The 20,351-nt window shown below is 35.3% G+C and overlaps 1 protein-coding gene and 1 non-coding gene across 2 annotated transcripts in view; one reads left to right on the top strand and one right to left on the bottom strand.

Annotated features, from left to right (window-relative positions):
• Positions 1–20,351, bottom strand: part of BMPR2 (bone morphogenetic protein receptor type 2) — a 201,174-nt gene that overhangs the window by 57,571 nt on the left and 123,252 nt on the right. The window lies entirely within an intron of this gene.
• LOC131505917 (U6atac minor spliceosomal RNA) lies at positions 19,606–19,729 on the top strand. Its single transcript, XR_009258669.1, has one exon. It is a non-coding gene; the product is annotated as a U6atac minor spliceosomal RNA (small nuclear RNA).

The raw sequence follows: 20,351 nt of genomic DNA on the forward strand, positions 1-20,351 counted from the left end.
GAGTCAGTATCAGGATACCTGGGTGGCTCAGCTGATTACGCTTCCGACCCTTGACTTCAGCTCACGTCATGATCTCACAGTTTGTGGATTCAAGCCCTGACAGCCTGCTTGAGATTCTCTCTCTCTCCCTGCTGGTACTCGGTCTCTCCCAAAATAAGTAACTTAAAAAAATGTAAAAAGAGTCACTTAAATAAGTAAGCCACCCAGGCACCCCTCAATAGTACAAAATTTTAAAACATCGTATTGTGTGAAGCAAGAAACCAAAGAAGATGCTATGATTTAATTTATATAAAATTCAAAAGCTGAAACAATTAAACTACATTAAACTTGGGCATATATCAGAAAATAGAAAAGCTATGAAAAGCAAGGAAATGATTATCATAAGAGTCAGAATAATAGCTATCCTTAGGAAGGAATTATGAGTTGTGATTAAGAAGAGATAAAATACAGGGGTCATCTGGGATATTCTCCTTGACACAGGTTTGATGATACTTCATGTTAAACTATGTTTTACATGATATGTTTTACTATAAAACACACACAGAAAAAAGACTAAAATAAAATGCACCTAAATGTTAACAAAGATTTTTTTTTTTTATGTTTATTTATTTTTGAGAGAGACAGAGACAGAGCATGAGCAGGGGAGGAGCAGAGAGAGAGGGAGACACAGAATCCAAAGCAGGCCCCAGGCTCCGAGCTGTCAGAACAGAGCCTGTCACTGGGCTTGAACCCACGAGCTGTGAGATCATGACCTGAGCTGAAGTCAGACGCTCAACCGACTGAGCCACCCAGGCGCCCCTGTTAACAAAGATTTTGAGCAATTTTTATAAATGTACTTTCTAAATTTTCTACAATAATATGCACTATTTTTATTCTTTTTAAAAATTTTTAAATGTTCATATATTTTTGAGAGATTGAGAGAGGGTGAGTGGAGGAGGAGCAGAGAAAGGGAGGGACACAGAATCCGAAGCAGACTCCAGGCTCTGAGCTGTCAGCATACAGCCCGATGTGGGGCTTGAACTCATAGATGCTCACAGATGGTGAGATCATGACCTGACCTTAGTTGGACGCTTAACTGACTGAGCCACTCAGATGCCCCTGCCCTATTTTTATTCTAAGCAGAAAAAAAAAAAAAAAAACAAACCCAAAAACCCAAAACCCAACAGCCATCATTTTAAAAGAGCTCACTTCTTGCTTTCTAGGGGTTCACAGTGTCGTACCAGTTTTTGTGCATGAGTTGTCCTTTTCATTAGTGGGATACAGAGTGTGCCTGTTTTGTGATCAATGAAGAATTATCTGAATTACTATGTTGTACACCTGAAACTAATATAACATTGTACATGAACTACACTCAAATAAAAAAAATTAAAATAAAAAAAAGAATTATCCTCCAACATCTTACTTTTAGTGTCCCAGCTTCTCTTAAAGTCTAAGTTTAGAAATTCTAGTATATGATAACATAAGATTTACTGAAGAAATACAAATCCTCCTTACCCCCTATGCCAAACAAACTGCATAATAAAATGATAGTTTTCAACCTATTTTCCTTTGTCTACAAAATGTAAGCTTACTACGGGCATCTTATCAACTTCACAGCAATTTCATACTGCTACCTTTGAATCCTAGTTCATATTAAATGGCGAGGAAGTTTACCCAAAGAGAAGCTATTATCCTCTGCTCGCTCCTTATTCCAAAATATTCAAAGATAAGATTACTGGGGTCCCTGGGTGGCTCAGTCAGTTAAGTGTCTAACTTCAGCTCAGGTCATGATCTTGCGGTTTGTGAGTTCAAGCACCACATCAGGCTCCGTGTTGACAGCTCAGAGCCTGGAGCCTGTTTCAGGTTCTGTGTCTCCCTCTCTCTACCCTCCCCCACTCATGTTCTGTCTCTCTGTCTCTCAAAAATAAACATTAAAAGTTTTTTTAAAAAGGTAAGATTACTGAAACAGGCATATAATAAATCAAATGCACTGGGCTATCTAAATCTTAGAAGAATCATCAACGTAAGATAATCAAATGATTTCTTTAGAATGAACCACAAAAGTAAATGAGGGAGACAAAACCACTTAAAAGATGTTCTTAAGTACATTTAAACTGTTGTGTGTAATTATGGGCTATTGAAAAACCATGAGGCAGATAGATCAGCCTGATATGAAACAAAAAGGTCTGGAATGCTGTTTATGAGCAGAAGCTTGGGGCTGATCATGAGGCCAACAAGAATACTGCAAACAGATTCCAAAAGGAATAAATGCTTTTGTAAATCAAGGAATGTTCCTCATGTGTGTGCCTATTCAAATAGCACCCTTTTCAGTGTTTATCTATATGTAAAGGGCTTTGTTAACAACATCCCCAGATTACAAAGCAATGACAGACATCCAAAATATACAGTTAGGTCCCTTTTCTTCTGCAAACGATCCATATTTTATTCAGCAAAATTAACAAGCATGGTACTATCTTTAAAATAAATTATGGTATCAAACTCTTTATGGATAACACCCATAAAAAAAAAAAAACAGGGGCCAGCAATCTAAATTAAAAAGCCATCCTGGGGTGCCTGGGTGGCTCAGTCTCTTGATCTTGGCTTGGGTCATGATCTCATAGTTCGTGGGTTCAACCCCTGCATCAGGCTCAATGCTGACAGCGCAAAAAGCCTGCTTGGGATTCTGTGTCTTCATCTCTCTCTGCCCCTCCCCTGTGTGTTAGCATGCTCTCTCTCTCTCAAAAAAAAAAATAAATGAACACTAAAAAAAAAGACATCTTATTCTCCATAAACAAAGGTTGTAGAGGGTGTGATTAATTTAAGTGTATTTTTAAAGTGTATTTATTTATTTTGAGAGAGAGAGAGAGAGAGAGAGAGAGAGCGCGCGCAGTAGAGCGGCAGAGGGGCAGGGGGAGAGACAGAATCCCAAAGAGGCTCCACACTGTCAGCACTAAGCCCAACCTGGGGCTTGATCCCATGAATTGTGAGATCGTGACCTGAGCCAAATCAAAAGTCAGAACTCAACTGACTGAGCCACCCAGCACCTCATAGAAGGTGTGATTTAAACACGCTTCGTAAGAACGTAAGTGCTGGTTTTACTTATAATAAAAGGCAAGATAGCCTTGAGTGGTATCTTCTCCTCTGCAGGTCATATACAGATAATCCTTAAGAAAAACTACTAGAATAGAAATGTGAGGTACTACATTTTACATTTTGTCTAACAAAAAATATTCTTAAGTAGGGAACTAGAGGAGAGTCAAATATTGATTACCTAAACCAACAGTGAGGAGCTGGAACTTAAAAAGCTTTGAATAATTTTTATTTTATTTTATTTTTTAAAAAATTTTAATGTTTATTTATTACTGAGAGACAGAGACAGAGACAGAGTGAGAACATGGGAGGGGCAGAGAGAGAGGGAGACACAGAATCCGAAGCAGACTCCAGGCTCTGAGCTGTCAGCACAGAGCCCGACATGAGGCTCGAACCCACAAACCATGAGATCATGAACTGAGCGGAAGTCGGACACCCAACCGACTGAGCCACCCAGGCGCCCCAAAAGCTTTGAATAATTTTTAACAGGGAACAAAGAAAACGAGTCTCTGCCTTCCACCTGACTCAACTGTTCAGCTAAGGAAGAAGAAACGTGTGTACCAGGAAAAGCTCTTTGATTTGGAAATACACCAGCTGGACTGATTTCTGAAATATATGGATTAAATACTGTGTGAATCAATTCATGTACGTACAGAGCTTCTTTAACAAATATACTTTGTTTCCCATTGAATATTTTAGAGAGATATATATACAACGTACTCAAAACCAAGCTCATTATTTCAACCCATCCCCCAAAAGGGGCAATTTCCCTTGACTATTAATGTCACTGAAAAATGATTAGTACAAGATACAAAATTGCTGGAAAAAGAAGCCAATGAGTATCTGCAATTAAATATGTTTTTAAACTTGAACCACTTTGTATAAAATACTCTTAAAAATACAATGTACATTTTTCCTGCCTTCTTAAAGTAGACATATTAAAGCAAATTTCTTTTTATATGACTGGGTTTATAATGCTGAATAGCACTTGGTCTACAGTGATACTCTTAGAATCTATTAGGGACTCTTGGACCACTGAGTTTTTCTAAATTATTACATCTGATTTCCAATTTTTCCATCTCATCCTTTTTCTGCTCTTTTTGATGTTGTCAATGTACTTGACTTAATGTTTTTTATAATCTGGACTAACTTGTTATAAAGGAATGTAAAGTATAAGAAAATAGACTAAAAAGATTTTTCTAAAAATTATGTGAGTTTTAATACAAAAATTTTGTAGCATCTTTGCTGCTTAAAGAGACCTCATCATTACAGTCTTGATACAGTTATAGTCCATGAAATTAAGATGTTATCAGAATCCAATGAAATTCTGATTCCCAGTATTCCTTTCCAGCATTTGGTGTGAGAAATTGCTCACCATGTCAAAACAGATCTGCACTTTCAGAGTGTGTAGCCATTGGTGCTTTGCAGGAGGTAAGTGAGGCCTGTTTGGTTGTCCTTTTTTTGAAGACACCAGCCTGGGTATTATCCATGCCAAATACGTAACAATTATGCCAAAGTAGCACACCACACATGTGGAGAATGTGCTTAAGAATCCACTATGACAGGAAACATTTCATCTAAAAATTTTTTTTAACATTTTATTTATTTTTGAGAGAGACAGAGACAGAGTGCAAGTGGGGGAGGGGCAGAGAGAGAGGGAGTCACAGAATCTGAAGCAGGCTCCAGGCTCCTAGCTGTCAGCACAGAGCCCTACGCGGGGCTTGAACTCACAAACTGTGAGATCATGACCTGAGCCAAAGTCCGATGCCTAACCCACAGAGCCACCCAGGCGCCCCGGAAACATTTCATTTTTAGACAACAACAAAAACCCACTTTTTTCTTTCTTCCTGTTATTGGTAGTTCTGAATGTTAGACATTTTCCCCCATAAGGTCAAAAGGTACCTACCTTAAAAACAAACAAAACAAAACAAAACAGTACCTACCTAAGTATATAATTGAAAGGGGAAAAATAGGGGACAAAAATCAGGTACTGGTAGTTTTTCCATTTTCATTTGTATGTGATTTTTTTTTTTAAAAAGAGAGAGAGTATGTGTGAGTGGGGAAAAGGGGAGGGAGAGGGAGAAGGAGAGGGGGAGGGGGAGGGGGAGGGGGAGAATCCCAAGTAGGCTCCATGCTCAGTGAAAGCCCAACACAGGACTCAATCCCACAACCCTGGGATCATGATGTGAGACACTAACCAACTGAGCCACCCAGGCATCCCTGTATGTTAATTTATGTAAGTGAGGGGACAGAAAGCATTGGCACAGTCTAAATGTTTCAGTGAACAAGTTTCAGCAGTTTAACTTTATAACAATTATACATAAACCTGCAAATGTTTCTGGACAACCCTAGCATTTGGATTTTTTAAAAACAAGTAAATTTCTTACCGATAGAAACTAAGTAGTGTTTGCAGCATTTTTATCATACAGTAGATTCCATCCATTCATTACACTTTTCTGAGTTGTCCTACATACAAGTAAGTACATGTTTTTAATGTTGTCTGTCTTCTGCACTTTTCCTGTAAGTTTGCTATTAAAATGAATTAAACTAGTTTTTAAAAAGTGGTTACACAGGTAACTTTTAAGGTCTTTCAAATTCCAAAATTCTGTATGAATCTTCTAATCTTTTTCTGAAGGTTTAGCATTCTCTTTGCTTTTATTCTCAAATTTACAAAAGAAAATGCAATATAGCTTTTACATAAAAATATTCATTCATCCAAAATCTGAAATAGGAATTACTAATTTATAGAATAATGAAGATGAAAAAAGTGTTAAAAATTGTTTTAAATATGTTAAAAAAAACCATGCCAATGGTTAATATTTCAAATAAAAAACTTTCCAGGATATGTCATATGGTCTAAAAATATGAGATCCCTGAAAAACTGCCAGGAAAAATATTTCAATATGTGCATTCATATATGCGTGCAATAAAAGAGGCCTTTGACTAGAAAACTCATAACTTTTGTTTTTTGTTTCTTTAAAAATCTTTTTCTTTTAAACATATATGCTATACCCTAAATTGTTTTGTTCCCCTAGCTCTAATAAACCCTCTTTTTCCTCCCTATTAGCTTTCTCAATTAAATACTCAGCCAAATGTAAATACTGCTATGTATGCCTGTGTGCAATGGCTGGGCTTATGCAAGCAAGCGCTTCCTGAATGCAGAACAGACAGGGAACCGCTGTCTGCCTTATTGGAGCCTGGGATGTTTCTGTTTACAAATCCTGGAGCCAGGCAGGGGCTACTACTGGAGGCGTGCTGTCTGCTTCCTTGCTACACTCAGCCTTTGTCTGGGTCTGTGTCAAAGAAAGAACAACATTGTTGCATGTGCAGCAAGCAACAAAGGAAATCCTAACTATAACACACTGGTGGTTTTGTTGGCTCCTTAATCTTTTACAACTCTGTGTGGAAAGGCAAATTAGGGATTAGGTTTAAAAAACATTTTTTTAAAGCAAGGTACTTATTCATAAAAACAGAAAAACATTTAAAATCAAAACAATCAATGTGATCAGTTAAATGAACTCCTTAACAAAATAATTCAGATTCCTCAATATCATTTCTGTAATGATGATATACTCTGCAGCTCAATGTTTTGAACAAATATTTTTACAAGGAATAAACAATGTTGATTTATTCTAATATGTTTGGAATGGTAATTATATAGTAATCATAATCAGATTAGTGTTTATGTTTAACGTCTAAAAAAACAAACTAAGAGGAAGCAGATTTCTTGTTTATTTCTTTTCCAAGTTGGTATGTAATACTGAATATTTAAGACTACTTTAAATTTAACTTGTCTCTTTAATCACTGTGAATAGACCTAGCTTGTAAGAAACAAATACAATAAATAACAACAATAACAAAAACAGTTCATGTTCTGCTGAGTCCAGGCATTTTACGGCTGAATTATAAAAGGAATAATGGAAAACTAAAGGAAAGAAAAAGAGAAACAATCCGAGTTAAACCAAAAAAGGGGGGAGAGAGATTTGACAAGAAAACACAGAAAAGACATTCAATGCCTATCCTTCTTAACTTTTTTTTTAACTTTGTAAGTATTTATGATTCTAATTTCTTTAAAATAGCTGTTTTGTGGTTAGAAGAGACTGAATTTTAGTATTTTATTTCCTTCATTAAAGAATGAATTAAAACTAACAAAATTAATTATATTTCTTAGAATAGTCATTAAATAACAGAAGGATAAAATAGCATTTAGGTAAACAGATTAAGAATTTTTAGTAAATACAAGAAAACAGAAGATAAAGATTAATCTCTACACTATGCTACCATAAAAAAGATTCGTTAGAGTATAAAGAAAACAACATTTAAAATGCTCTCAAAATATCTTTGATATAATTCTACCAGGCCAAATTGCCTTTTTCTATTGATATTTTATTTTTTAACTTTATACATAGATATGATAAAACAAAAAGGTTGTTACTCCATGCAACAACTTTGGAAAATAATTATTTAATACTTCTTAGAAAACATCAGTAACCTAAATAAGTAAGAATTGTCAATTCAAGCCTAAATTAACATGGAAATGTAACTATTACAATATCTGGTATTTAAAATAAAACAAAAACAAATAAAAAATTAAAATCTCACAATACAGAATGAAACCAAAGAGGTGAATCACTCAGAGATCCCTACTCAATTCCTAACTGGTCTACAAATGATACTTCTAAATCCAGAATTCATGCTAAAGACTCTTGTTCTCAGAAAATGACCATGAAATAATCCAAGTATAAAAGTGGAAATTTATCTTCCAGTCATTTGCTTATTACTAGAAAACAAAATATGAGTTGCATTGTACATACAACTTCCCCCATTTGATGTTCTTTTAATTATGATAGTAATGTGCTCAATCTTATAAGGAAAGCAAGAAAGACGTGTACAGAAAAATAGCTTTTTGCCTATTAAATTTGTTTTCTAGTTTTTCCCATGTTTTCCTATTTTTTAAACCATTTTTATTATGAAACAAATCCCATATACACAATAGTGTTTATAATACAAATGTACAGTTCAGTGAATTAGTATGAAGTAAACATGCATGTAGCTATGACAAGAAATAGAATATTTAGGATCATAAAAACCTCCTACTTGCTCCTTCTTGTTCATAACAGCCTTTCTGCTTCCAGTAACAGGCACTACTCTGACTTTTGTGGTAATCATTTACTTGCCCTTCTTAATAGTATTACATTCTCTGTATGCTTAGGTTTTGGGTTTTATTATGCCTATTTTTGAATTTTATATAAATGGAATTTTTATGTCTTACTTCTTGTTTTCAATATGTTTTAAAGATTTAACCATGTTGTTGTATGCACATGAAATTAATTCAGGGTTGCTTTTCTATATAACAAATGCAGTTATTTTTCCTTGTAATGAGTCTGTGACTTAAAATGATAATTAGGAGATTATTGTAGCTAATCCCTATTACGCTCATAGAAACATTCCACAAATGTATACATTGGGATTTCAGTTATATTTAATACTTTTAAAGTACCCAATTCTGTTGGCAAGAGAAAAATATTAAACAAAGTAGACAAATGAAAAGCTGCGTATCCTCTTGCTGTTTCTAATGTTTTGGCAGCAGAGGCAATAGCTAGCAGCCAAGAAGGCCAGAGTTATTAAAAGATGCACTAGTGTAGGAACAGAGCAGAAAAAAAAGCTTACAGATAGGGAGATAGGACAGAGGAAAATGTGTCTTTTTAGACAAGGCTTTATGAAATCAGCACTGTTCAGAAGATCATTCTTTTGTTTTTTAAAGTTTATTTATTTATTTTGAGAGAGACAGAGAGAGCATACGTGAGGGAGGGGTTAGGGAGGGAGAGAGGGAGAATCCCAAGCAGGCTGCGCGCAGTCAGTGCAAGCCCAATGCGGGGCTCAAACCCACAAAACCATGAGATGATGACCTGAGCCGAAATCAAGAACTGGACGCTTAACCAACAGAGCCACCAGGTGCCCACAGAAGACCATTCTTAATCCACATTTAAAACCACTGAAACCCTTAATTCATCCTTTCCATATTTCTCAGATTGTTCCCTCATCCCTTACCCTCAAAATATCTACAGTATCTTATTTGACAATTCTTTAAAGGGACCTTCTAAACATGCACATCTGGTCTTTCTTAAAAGGATAGTAAAAGGAATAGGGTCTTCATCAGACCATTATTGATATTCTCACCCAAACTGTCCCTGAATATTTGTCCAGTTCCTATTAAACCCCATTCCTTAGATGGTGAGAACAGGGAGGTAAAATGACAAATACCGAGACACTGGTAAGGCCAAAGGGGAGTTAGGGTAATTCTTGCTGGTACTGTATCTTTCTCCAACACAGACACTTCTGTTTTTACCCTTCCTTCTCTTTTATGTCCCTTTCTTTGTCCCTTTACATATTCCTGTCTGCAAACCTACCTTAGAGGCACGCAATGGATGGGGAGCCTGGGTGGCTCGATCAGTTAAACATCTGACTTCGGCTCTGGTCATGATCTCCCAGTTAGTGAGTTCGAGCCCCATGTTGGGCTCTGTGCTGACAGCTCAGAGCCTGGAGCCTGCTTCGGATTCTGTGTCTCCCTCTCTCTCCGTCCCTCCCCTGCTTGCTCTCTCTCTCTCTCTCTCTCTCAAAAATAAATAAACATTAAAAAAAATTTTTTTAATGAAAAAAAAAAGCAGCACTGGTGACATCCTGTACAATGTAGGAAGTTCTATTTTTAATCCAAATTTATATAACTTCAAACAAAAAAGCCTTACTGATCTTATGATGTCTATATGATAAAGATGAAATAAAAGCAATTTAAGTTTAAAATGAACTCTCTTAGTATTTCATCAAATTGCAAAACACACCACAGTAAGCTTTTTAAATGATTGTTCTGTAGCTCTAATCCTTTGATAGATCCAACACTTCAAAAGTTATCAACTAAAAACACTGACTTAACAAAAAAGAAAATGTATTGATCCTCAATAACCGACAGGCTATATTAAACAATGTAGAAAATTACATAACTAAGACATTTGCATTAAAAGCTAGCAGAGTGAAAAATAATTTTTATTTATATCATTTGCAGTACATTTTGGATGTCCATTCTAATATACAACAATTTTTATTTTAAAAGGAGTGAGCACTTTTTAACATACAAAACAGAGTTAATACTAAATATGTGGTAGGGTCCCCTCACTAAGGAAAAAAAAAAAAAAAACCCTCAAGGTAACCTGGCTATGTGCGTACGTGACAACATCCCTCAGGACTTTATAACATGAGACCACTTAATCAGACTGCATGTTTGTGTGTGTTACCATATATGGGAGACAAAAAAGTAAAAAGAAAAAAAAATAAATCTACTCCATGTGGTGTTCGGGGCTCAGTTCTCTGGGTATGAACCCAACTGAGCAGTGCCGGCACAAATAAAGTTGTTTCCTGGAAAGAAAAGCCTTGGTGTCACGACTCTCTGTGTGAGAATCCTGCTACAAATAAATAGGTGCTAAAAGAAATTTGCCTTTTAAATTTTGAAAGTAACTCTTTTTTCATTGTGTTTGTACTCCTTGTGATCAAGTAATCCACTATGAGAATAACTTATTCTGAGTAGATGTTACTCCTTGATACTGAGGCCAGACAGAGAAGACATCAAGTGACACTGCAGCCACATGACTAGGATGGGAGGACTATAGCCTTTAGTGAGTCTTAGACCAGGGACTTTAAAATCCTTCAAGATTTAGGGGCGCCTGGGTGGCTCAGTTGGTTAGGCATCTGACTCTTGATTGCAGCTCAGGTCATGATCTCACAGTTCATGAGATTAACAGTTCAGAAGATCGAACCCCCAGGTTGTCAGGCTCTGTGCTGATAGCACGGAGCCTGCTTGCGATTCTCTCTCTCTTCTCTCTGTCCACCCCCAACCTCTCTCTCTCTAGAAATATTTAAAAATAAATAAATAGATAGATAGATAGATAAATCAATAAAATCCTTCAAGATTTGGAACAGTCTTGCACAACTAAGCTATTATCCAAAATGCAAAATAGCAGCCCTACTAAAAAATATCCTTGGCCATGCAAACTTGAAAATGTTAATTATTATTGAATCTACAGGGAAACATCAGATAACAATTGTAATAGCCTTAATTTTTTTTCTCTATATACAGAAATTTTCATATGAAAATTCATATGAAAAATTTCAGAGGAAAAAGCAGTAATAAAAAAAGGAAGTGTGGTCACTGCTGTCAAAAACTTGGAAGTGAAAAGAAAATAATAATTTAACATTGAGGGGCAAGAATAGAAGGTGACAAAAGTCAAAACACTTTTTATTTAAAAAGTATTACCTTTTATTGCATGCTCCATCACATGCAATAAACATACATTATGTTCAGAGGTCTTAATACATAACTATGAATATTTAACTACGTATGTATTAATTATCTATTGTTACATAACAAACTGCCCCAACACATACTGACTTAATATACATCTATTATCTCAGTTTCTGTGTGTCTCAGGAATCCACACACTGCTTAACTGTACTCTGCTTCAGGATCTTTCACAAGGCTGCAGTCAAGGTTTAGGTCAGTACTAAAGTTATTTCAATGTTTAAGTGGGCAAGTATCTGAGCTCACTCAGTGGTTGCTGGTAGGATTCAGTTCCTTGCAGGTTGCTGGACTTTGGGCTTCAGTTCCTCTCTGGCTGTTGGCAGAAAGTAGACCTCAATTCTTTGACAAGCAGCCCTCTTCATCAGAGCAAGATACCAGCAAGATAGAACTCACAGTCTTTTAAAATCTAATTATAAAAGTGATATCCTATCACCGTTGTCATATTCTTTTTGTTAGAATCAAGTTACTCAGTCCTGCCTACATTCAGGGAGACAGGATTATACAGAGGTGGGAATACCAGGAGGCAAGGATCGCTGGGAGCCACGTCAGAAGCTGCCTACCACAATATACTGGTATCCTCCACTTTTTGAAAGTTTGAATTACATCACTTTGCTTCATAAAAGACACAGTACCTGTTTTCACTAGCCAAATTAAATCTGGAGAGGATTTTTTTTAAATAAAAAACGTCAAAGAGTGAAAATAGCATTCAGCATTTGCTGTTACAGGAACAGTACACAACCTGAGCAGTGAGAGTGGTTCCACCAAAAGCTCTTTCCCCCGGAAATACGCTCAGCATCTCAGCATCAAGCTGCCATAGCTGTGAACTGTGTTTGTGAGCATTTGTTCTTTATCTTGATTTATTCTGTGTATCCATTAGCAAGATGTGTCCTAAGATACTAGGAAAGCCTAAGAGATGTTATTTTTTGGGGTCTTGGAATGCTCAAAAAATTTCAACTTAGCAAAGTTTCATAGGAACATACTACTTTCACAAAGTGGGAAAAACAGTATATATATATTTGTTTCTCATTATTTATGGTAGTTATGTTATATAAAGTCATTGCACACACTGAATTAGCATATACTGAACCAATGCGCTTATAGGAAATACAGGGTTAGGGTCCTGTCAGCCTCTGGTCAAAACATATTCACCAATCCCATCAATACATAACCTTCTCTAATATGTGCTTCTATTTAAAGATGCTTTCTTTAGGGGCGCCTGGGTGGCGCAGTCGGTTAAGCGTCCGACTTCAGCCAGGTCACGATCTCGTGGTCCGTGAGTTCGAGCCCCGCGTCAGGCTCTGGGCTGATGGCTCGGAGCCTGGAGCCTGTTTCCGATTCTGTGTCTCCCTCTCTCTCTGCCCCTCCCCCGTTCATGCTCTGTCTCTCTCTGTCCCAAAAATAAAAAAAAACAAAAAAAATAAAAAATAAAGATGCTTTCTTTAATATATTGTATATTGTTGATTCATTAACATTGAACTCACAGCCAACAGCACTATAGCTCATGCCCAAAAGAAGCTTACCTAACACATTTATTTTCTCTGTAAGGTACATCACAACCTTCTTGTGCTTAGAAACACTAGGGCAGCACTTCAGCCCTACACTTGGGGGCCATTTTAGACTGAAAAATCACCAACAAAAATGCAAAAAAGTCCATTAAATAGGCTGAAAAGGACACTTGTTTCCAGTATGAAAGCTGAAGCAAGAAGGCAAGAACATGTCCATGATCAACCTCAGCTGGGAACAGGCATGTCAGGCAAGTTTTTGTTATTATGTGCATGTCTGTGAATGACCAAGAAAGCGCCATGAGTATGGATTTTGGAGTTACAAATAAATTTTTAGCAAGTAAGAGAAGTCATAAACATGGAATCCAAGAATAATGAAGACTATTTTATTCATTGCTAAAAACCTTGAAAAGTATATACCTCAGAAAAATAAAGCAGAATAATTCATTGTTTCAGAGATAACTCCTTATAGCTCTTTTTTTAGTGGAGGCTGGAGTTAATGAAAGATGAGAAAATATTATCTTTGTTCTGTTTCTCAACTGAGAAAGACATAGGAACCTGAATACATTTCACAAGAAACTCAAAAAACAATCCTTTCTTCAAATAAAAAAAGGTCACAGAATATAGGCTCTCATATAATAAATAAAAATGAGCAAAAAAATGTCCTTAATGGTAAAAGGAAAATTAAACGAGGAATGATGTTTGTAACTGCTGGTTTTTAGAAAGACTTAAGGACAGTTCTCTCCTAATCATAACTATTACTTATTAAATGTTTAGTATATGGTAGGCACTTTATATGCACTACCTCATTTGTTCTATACAACAATCATATAAAATAGGTAGTATAACTTTGTATATGAGGTACCTGATATAGAAAGAGGCTAAGTAACCTGTTTAAAGATATGTTTAGCAAGTAGAACAGCAAGGTTTTTAACCCATGCACTGAGACTGAGAGCCAAAGCTCTTAATCATTATGCTATATACCTCCCAAAGAATCAAGTGAATATTTCTGAAACAATGCACTTCCCACCCCCCCCCCCCAACGCTTAGATGATCTTGTTTTTTTTAGCAGCTGATTAGGCTAACTTATTTTATACTATAGCTAGAACATAATGTACTTTTTTTACAGAGACAATTTGAGAAGAGCTTATAACACTATTTGAGTTGTCAATGCATTTCCAACCAAAACTGTATCTGTTCAACTACTATTAAATATTATTTATCAAAAAGACAAGAAATAACGAGTGTTGGTGAGGATGTGGGAACGGAAACCCTTGTGCACTGCTGGTGGGAATGTAAATTGGTGTGACCAACTATGGAAAAAACTATGGAGGTTCCTCAACAGTTTTAAAATAGAACTACAACATGATCCAGCAATTTCAATTTGGGTATTTGAAGAAAACAAAAACAGTAACTCAAAAAGATGTATGCACCCCTATGTTCACTGCAGCATTATTTACAATAGCCAAGATTTGGAAAAAACCTACGTGTCCCATCAATGGGTGAGTGTGTGTGTGAGTGTGTGTGTATGTGCACATGTGTGCGTGCATAGGAATATTATTCAGCTATAAAATAGAAAGAAATCTTGCTATTTACAACATGGACAGATCCTGAGGGCATTATGCTATATGAAATAAGTCAGACAGAGACTACCATATAATCTCGCTTACACGTGTAATGCAAAACAAAACAAAACCCAAGCTCATAGATACAGAGAACAGATTGGTGGTTGTCAGAGGAAAGGAGTGGGTGAAAGCGGTGAAGAGGGTCAAAAGGAACAAACTTCCAGTTATAAAATAAAAAAGGCATGGGGATAAAATGTACAGCATGGAAACTGTAGTTAATAATGCTGCACTGAAGAGAGTACATATTAAAAGTTCTCATTATGAGAACAAAAAATTTTATAATTACACACAATGAGAGATGTTAACTAGACTTACTGTAATCATTTTGCAATACATACAAATAGTAACTCATTATATTGAACACCTGAAACCGATAGAATGTTACATGCCAATTGTATTTTAACTTAAAAAAAAAAAAACATGCTACTATAAAGCCAGTTGCTATTCAAATCAAGCCTAGTTTCATCTTGGTTTTGAATGTTTTTGAAGTATTTTCATGTTTTTGTGACTCTACTTCTTATGTTGGAAGAGGAAACCACTAAATATTTATTAAATGGATAATCAGTTTTTCTACATGAACATATACAGAAAATTGTCAGTGATCAGAGAGATACTACAAGGAAATGAGAAACAGTTAAGGCAGGTAGAGAGGAACACACATGAATTGGAAATAAAAGGCAAGAAAAATTACATATGTTAAAATAAACATACGGAAATTATATCTTGCTTCTACATCCAAATTTGTCTAGTATTTCAGAAGACATTTATTTTTAAATACCAGTTAATTCCATCATACAGGCTTGGGGCTTAGATTTTACAGACCAAATGTTTCCACTGAGTTTGTCAGTAAAGCCAGATTAGTCACAAGTTTTGCCTTGCTCATCAGGACAATCAAGTAATAAAAATTTTGAAAACACCAACACGGAGGATTACTTTTTGTTTTGTTTTGTTTTGCGAGAGAGAAAGAATAGGGACGAAATATGGGTATGGATTAGGAGTGAGATTCAATAGAGCAGAGCTAGCAAAACTTTAGAATGAAAACTGACCAACACCACATAATATGTGAAAAAATCTTGTGGAGCACCTGGGTGGCTCAGTGGGTTAAGCATCCTACTTTGGGCCAGATCACGATCTCATAGGCAGTGAGTTCGAGCCCCTCAATGGGCTCTGTGCTGACAGCTCAGATCCTGGGACCTGCCTCAGATCCTGTGTCTCCCTTCTCTTCCGCCCCTCCCCTGCTCACCCTCTTGCTTCTGTCTCTCTCTCAAAAAATAAACATTAAAAAAGGAAGGAAGGAAGGAAGGAAGGAAGGAAGGAAGGAAGGAAGGAAGGAAGGAAGAAAGAAAGAAAGAAAGAAAGAAAGAAAGAAAGAAAGAAAGAAAGAAAGAAAGAAAATCTTGTTACTATTGCATTAAAAAACTAATATTTTCTGAAAGATACATACTTTACTTCTCTTGCACCACCCTTTCTCCACTCATTTTTTTTAAGTTTATTTATTTTTGAGAGAGAGAGAGAGAGAGTGTGTGTGCATGCTAGTGGAGAAGGGGCAGAGAGAGAGAGAGAATCCCAAGCAGGCCCCACACTGTCAGCACAGAGCCCGATGCAGAGCTCAAACTCACAAACCATGAGATCATGACCTACGCCAAAATCAAGAATTGGATGCTTTATAAACTGAGACACCCAGGCGCCCCTCAACTAATATTTTTATTATTTATTTATTTTATTTAAAAAATTTTAAGGTTTATTTTATTTATTTTGAGAGACAGAAAGAGAGAGAGAGCAAGCACAGGAGGGGCAGAGAGAGAAGGAGAGAGAATCCCAAGCAGGCTCTGCACTGTCAGCACAGAGCCAGATGTGGGGCTCGAACTCATGAACCATGAGATCATGACCTGAGCCAAAATCAAGAATAGATCGCTTAACCAATTGAGCCACCCAAGCACCCCACTAATATTTTAGTAAGTATAAAAAAGAACAACATATTTTGTTTTGTCTCTTGCTAAAATGCTTCATGAAGTACTAAGCAAAGACTTCTAGCCATCCTTATTTCCCTTTCGTCTATTTAATCACTTTAATGCTGTCATAGAAGCAGTAAAAACTGAAAAATCATTATAAATTCACAACAGCTAAAAACCTATCTGTGGCTCTATGCCATATGTCAGCTTCTTCAAATGTAGGCTTTCTTTTCTATTTTTTAGCTTGGTGTGAGATAAAGACATTTGCTGCCAGACACTGAAGTTAAAATACTTAATCTGAACCACACAGCATAAATTAGAATGTGACTTCTTAAACCTTTATTCAATCTTTGTTTCTCATCAATTTGATATAACCATCAACTTAATGAATGATTTAAATAAAAGAAAATAAAAGTATTCTATATCTTTATACTGACTTTCATCGGAGAACTTTGAACATCAAATACAACAACTTAAGTCTACTTAATTTTTTAGAAAATGACAAGTTTTTGTCTGCTTTTCTACTAACTTAATTACTTTGTTTACTTTGTAGTTAGGGAGGTTAATTACACTAATTCCAGAAAACTTATCAAGAAGCTGTTCTAAAATAAGTGTTCAAACCTTACAGTAATTATACACTTCTTTCAAACTCTGGGAATTTACAAACACATAAGCATGAATTAAGGGGATAAGAAAGTAAAATACTATAAATATACATTAATTTACTTAAAGACTGATTTTCTTTTTAAACAAAATGAATACTACAAAGTCTCTTATGGTTTGAAGAGACTCAGAATAATACAGTTCACTTTCCTGAAGTGTCAGACTTCTGGATTTAGGTGGTACATGGACATGTAATAATGAAAGTTAGCTTCCTTTCTTCTGTCTAATTATAAAAGAAGAAAACCTCAACTTGGTGACAATGTATCTCTATTACCTCTCAAACATTTGCTATTCTCTTTTAACACAGAGAAAGTAAGCTTCAAGTTTCAGACCATTTGGCAAACAACAACATCCAGCTACCTAGTATATACAATATGGTTTAGTTTTCTTATTTTATTTTTAGATAAATAATTAAAGTTACCTTTACTTATGACATTGGCTTTCCATTTATAGTAGTAACGGAAAGTTTCCCTTTAGAGGACATACAATTTTTAATGAGATCATTTGAAGAAAAATAGTAAATAATAAAGTAATATGTCATGTGAATATAGAAAACATGTTATGATACTCAGTGGTACAGAGATATGGTGAAAAAATCATGAAGAGTCCTTAAATTTTAAGAAATGTAACCAAGTATTTTCAAAATGATCTTATCTCTCTTCCTTCCAAATGAATGAGCAAACAAATATAAACTGGCCCCCCCGTTTGAGTGTAAGAGTAATGATTAATAACAACTGATTATGAAGAGTAACAGTTAAAAACACTAGAAAGTAATGGTCAATAACAAATATTCTGGAGTCAAAACACCTAGGTTTGAATCTTGGCTCTTCCACTTACTAGCTGTGTGACTTGGTAAATTACGTATCTGTGTTCTCAACTTAAAGTAAGAATGTAACAGTAACCATTTCATATGTTTCTGTAAAGGTTAATTGTAAAAGTTTAATGCATAGACAACACTTAGAACAACATCTGACACATAATAAATATTTCAAAGTATTATTTAGCTAGTTTTGATTTCACTATATGCTAAATGCCTGAATTTCTTTTATATTTTTATTATAAAGAGACTGCTCAGTCTAGTAAGTCTATAATCCTGATAAAGTCAATTAAAATTTCACTACCACATGTATCCCATCTGGAACAACATTTTATAAGAATCTTAAGTTTACTGCAAGTATCTTATGATGCAAAACTCATTAAATAATTAATTTGTGCCCTATCTCATTGTCTCCAAAAAAATATATAGGGCAGTTTTATAAGGCTACATAAAATCTTTCATCTGTAAAAAAAAAAAAAAAAAAAATTAAGAACTAAAGGTTAAGTGGAATAACTTTTCTCCACTCCCCTAACTCCACATCAAAGTAATCTTGAAATGATTATAAGACTCTGTGGCTCAGCAAAATTACAGATATTCACTTATGGCCATGGGTTAGTCTGTCAACCCTGACAACTCCTGCCCCACCTTAAAGATTTCCTGCTCTCATATGCTTTAGTTTCTATCACTAAGTACCTTATGGTCTTCAGCTTCAACTGAGGTTGGTACAAAAGCAAGCTTTTTCTAAGGAAAGAGAGCTAGAGCTATATTTTGTTATTCTCAGTCACCCATATATTTATTTCTTCACTGCCACCAGGTCTAACCCTACTCAGTGTATGAGGTATAGCAGTAAGAGGGCAAGTAAACATGGTTCTGGATATTGTGTAAATGCATACTTGATGAGAAAGATATAATTCCAGTAACAGCAATGAATAGTTTGATGTCAGGAAGTAAACTGTTCAGCTGAAAACAATCGAGAGAGAAATGAATAAGCTAAACAGAGAACATTAAGTACCTTCTGTTGTTCCCTAGAACATAACCTTTTAAAAAGCCGTAACTTACTTGTGCATCATTTTCTTTACCAGTATTAAAATATGCCACAATTGCACGTTTTGAGTAAGGGTCTCTGAATATAAGATCATGTAACAGCATCTATTTAGGACAAATTTTTTATATTCCTGAATTATTTTAAAAATTAAAATCTGGTGTTTCATTTTTGGGATGGCAAAGAAGAACAGGAAAAAGTAGGGCTTTTTTGTACTTTACCATGATGAATCTAAAATAAGGGAGTTAATAATTGTTTTTTGTCTGCACTTGGTATCTCATGAACTATTTGTCCTTTTTGAAAGTAGCAACCAGCTTTCATAAATAACTGTCCATTGGTGAGTGAATCCACTGAATTCACTATTGCCAGATTACAAATAATAACAAATCCTATTCCTTTCAAGCATTTGAAAATATTTCTGAACTTATACATTAGCATATCTCCCTTTGTTTATTAAATTATTATTTAACAAACACTTACTGCACTTCTACTACTACATACCTAACACTGCATGAGTCACTATGGAGACAAAGGGGCATTAATAAAAAGTCCTTATCACCAAAGACTTTAGAATCTCATAGAAGAGTGTTGTATGAAAGGGTAAGTTAGCACTCCCCTTAACAAAGATGTAAGAGGCCCTCAGGCCTGACAATACACATATGGTTTAAGGCATTGCCATGTACTTTGTGGCACCAAACTATCGTCTTTATGATTTCACTTATGTGTGGAATCTAAAAAAACCAAATGAATAAACAAGCAAAAAAAGATTCAGTCCTACAAATACAGAGAACAAAGTGATGGGTACCAGAACAAAGGGAGTAAGGAAATGGGCAAAATGGGTGAAGGAGAGAAAGAGATACAGGTTTCCAATTATGGAATGACTAAGTCATGGGAATAAAAGGTACAGCATAGGGAATAGAGTCAATGATATTGTAATAACGTTGTATGGCAACAGATGGTAGTTACACTTGCGGTGAACATTAAATAGAGATATTGAATTGCTATGTCGTACACCTAAAACAAACATAACATTATGTGTCAACTATAATAAAATGTTTAAAAAAATGAATCTAGTAAAAGAGACAAAGGGACAATTACAAAATATGTGAAAATTTAGGTATGATGCCTGTAACTTCTGCGTAAAAGGTTCAGAAAAAAAATAGTGATATCCATATGTATATAGAGAAAGGGAAAATAATAAGGCAAATATACCAGTATGTTTAATAACTGTTGAATCTGTGGATAAAAGGTATATGGAAGTTTTTATAAGTTTGAAATAACTTCAAATATAAAAGTTTAAAACATTTTTTTTGTTTGGGCCCCAAATAGTA

This window comes from Neofelis nebulosa, chromosome 2, assembly GCF_028018385.1.
Source record: "Neofelis nebulosa isolate mNeoNeb1 chromosome 2, mNeoNeb1.pri, whole genome shotgun sequence".
NCBI classification, from domain to species: Eukaryota; Metazoa; Chordata; class Mammalia; order Carnivora; family Felidae; genus Neofelis; species Neofelis nebulosa.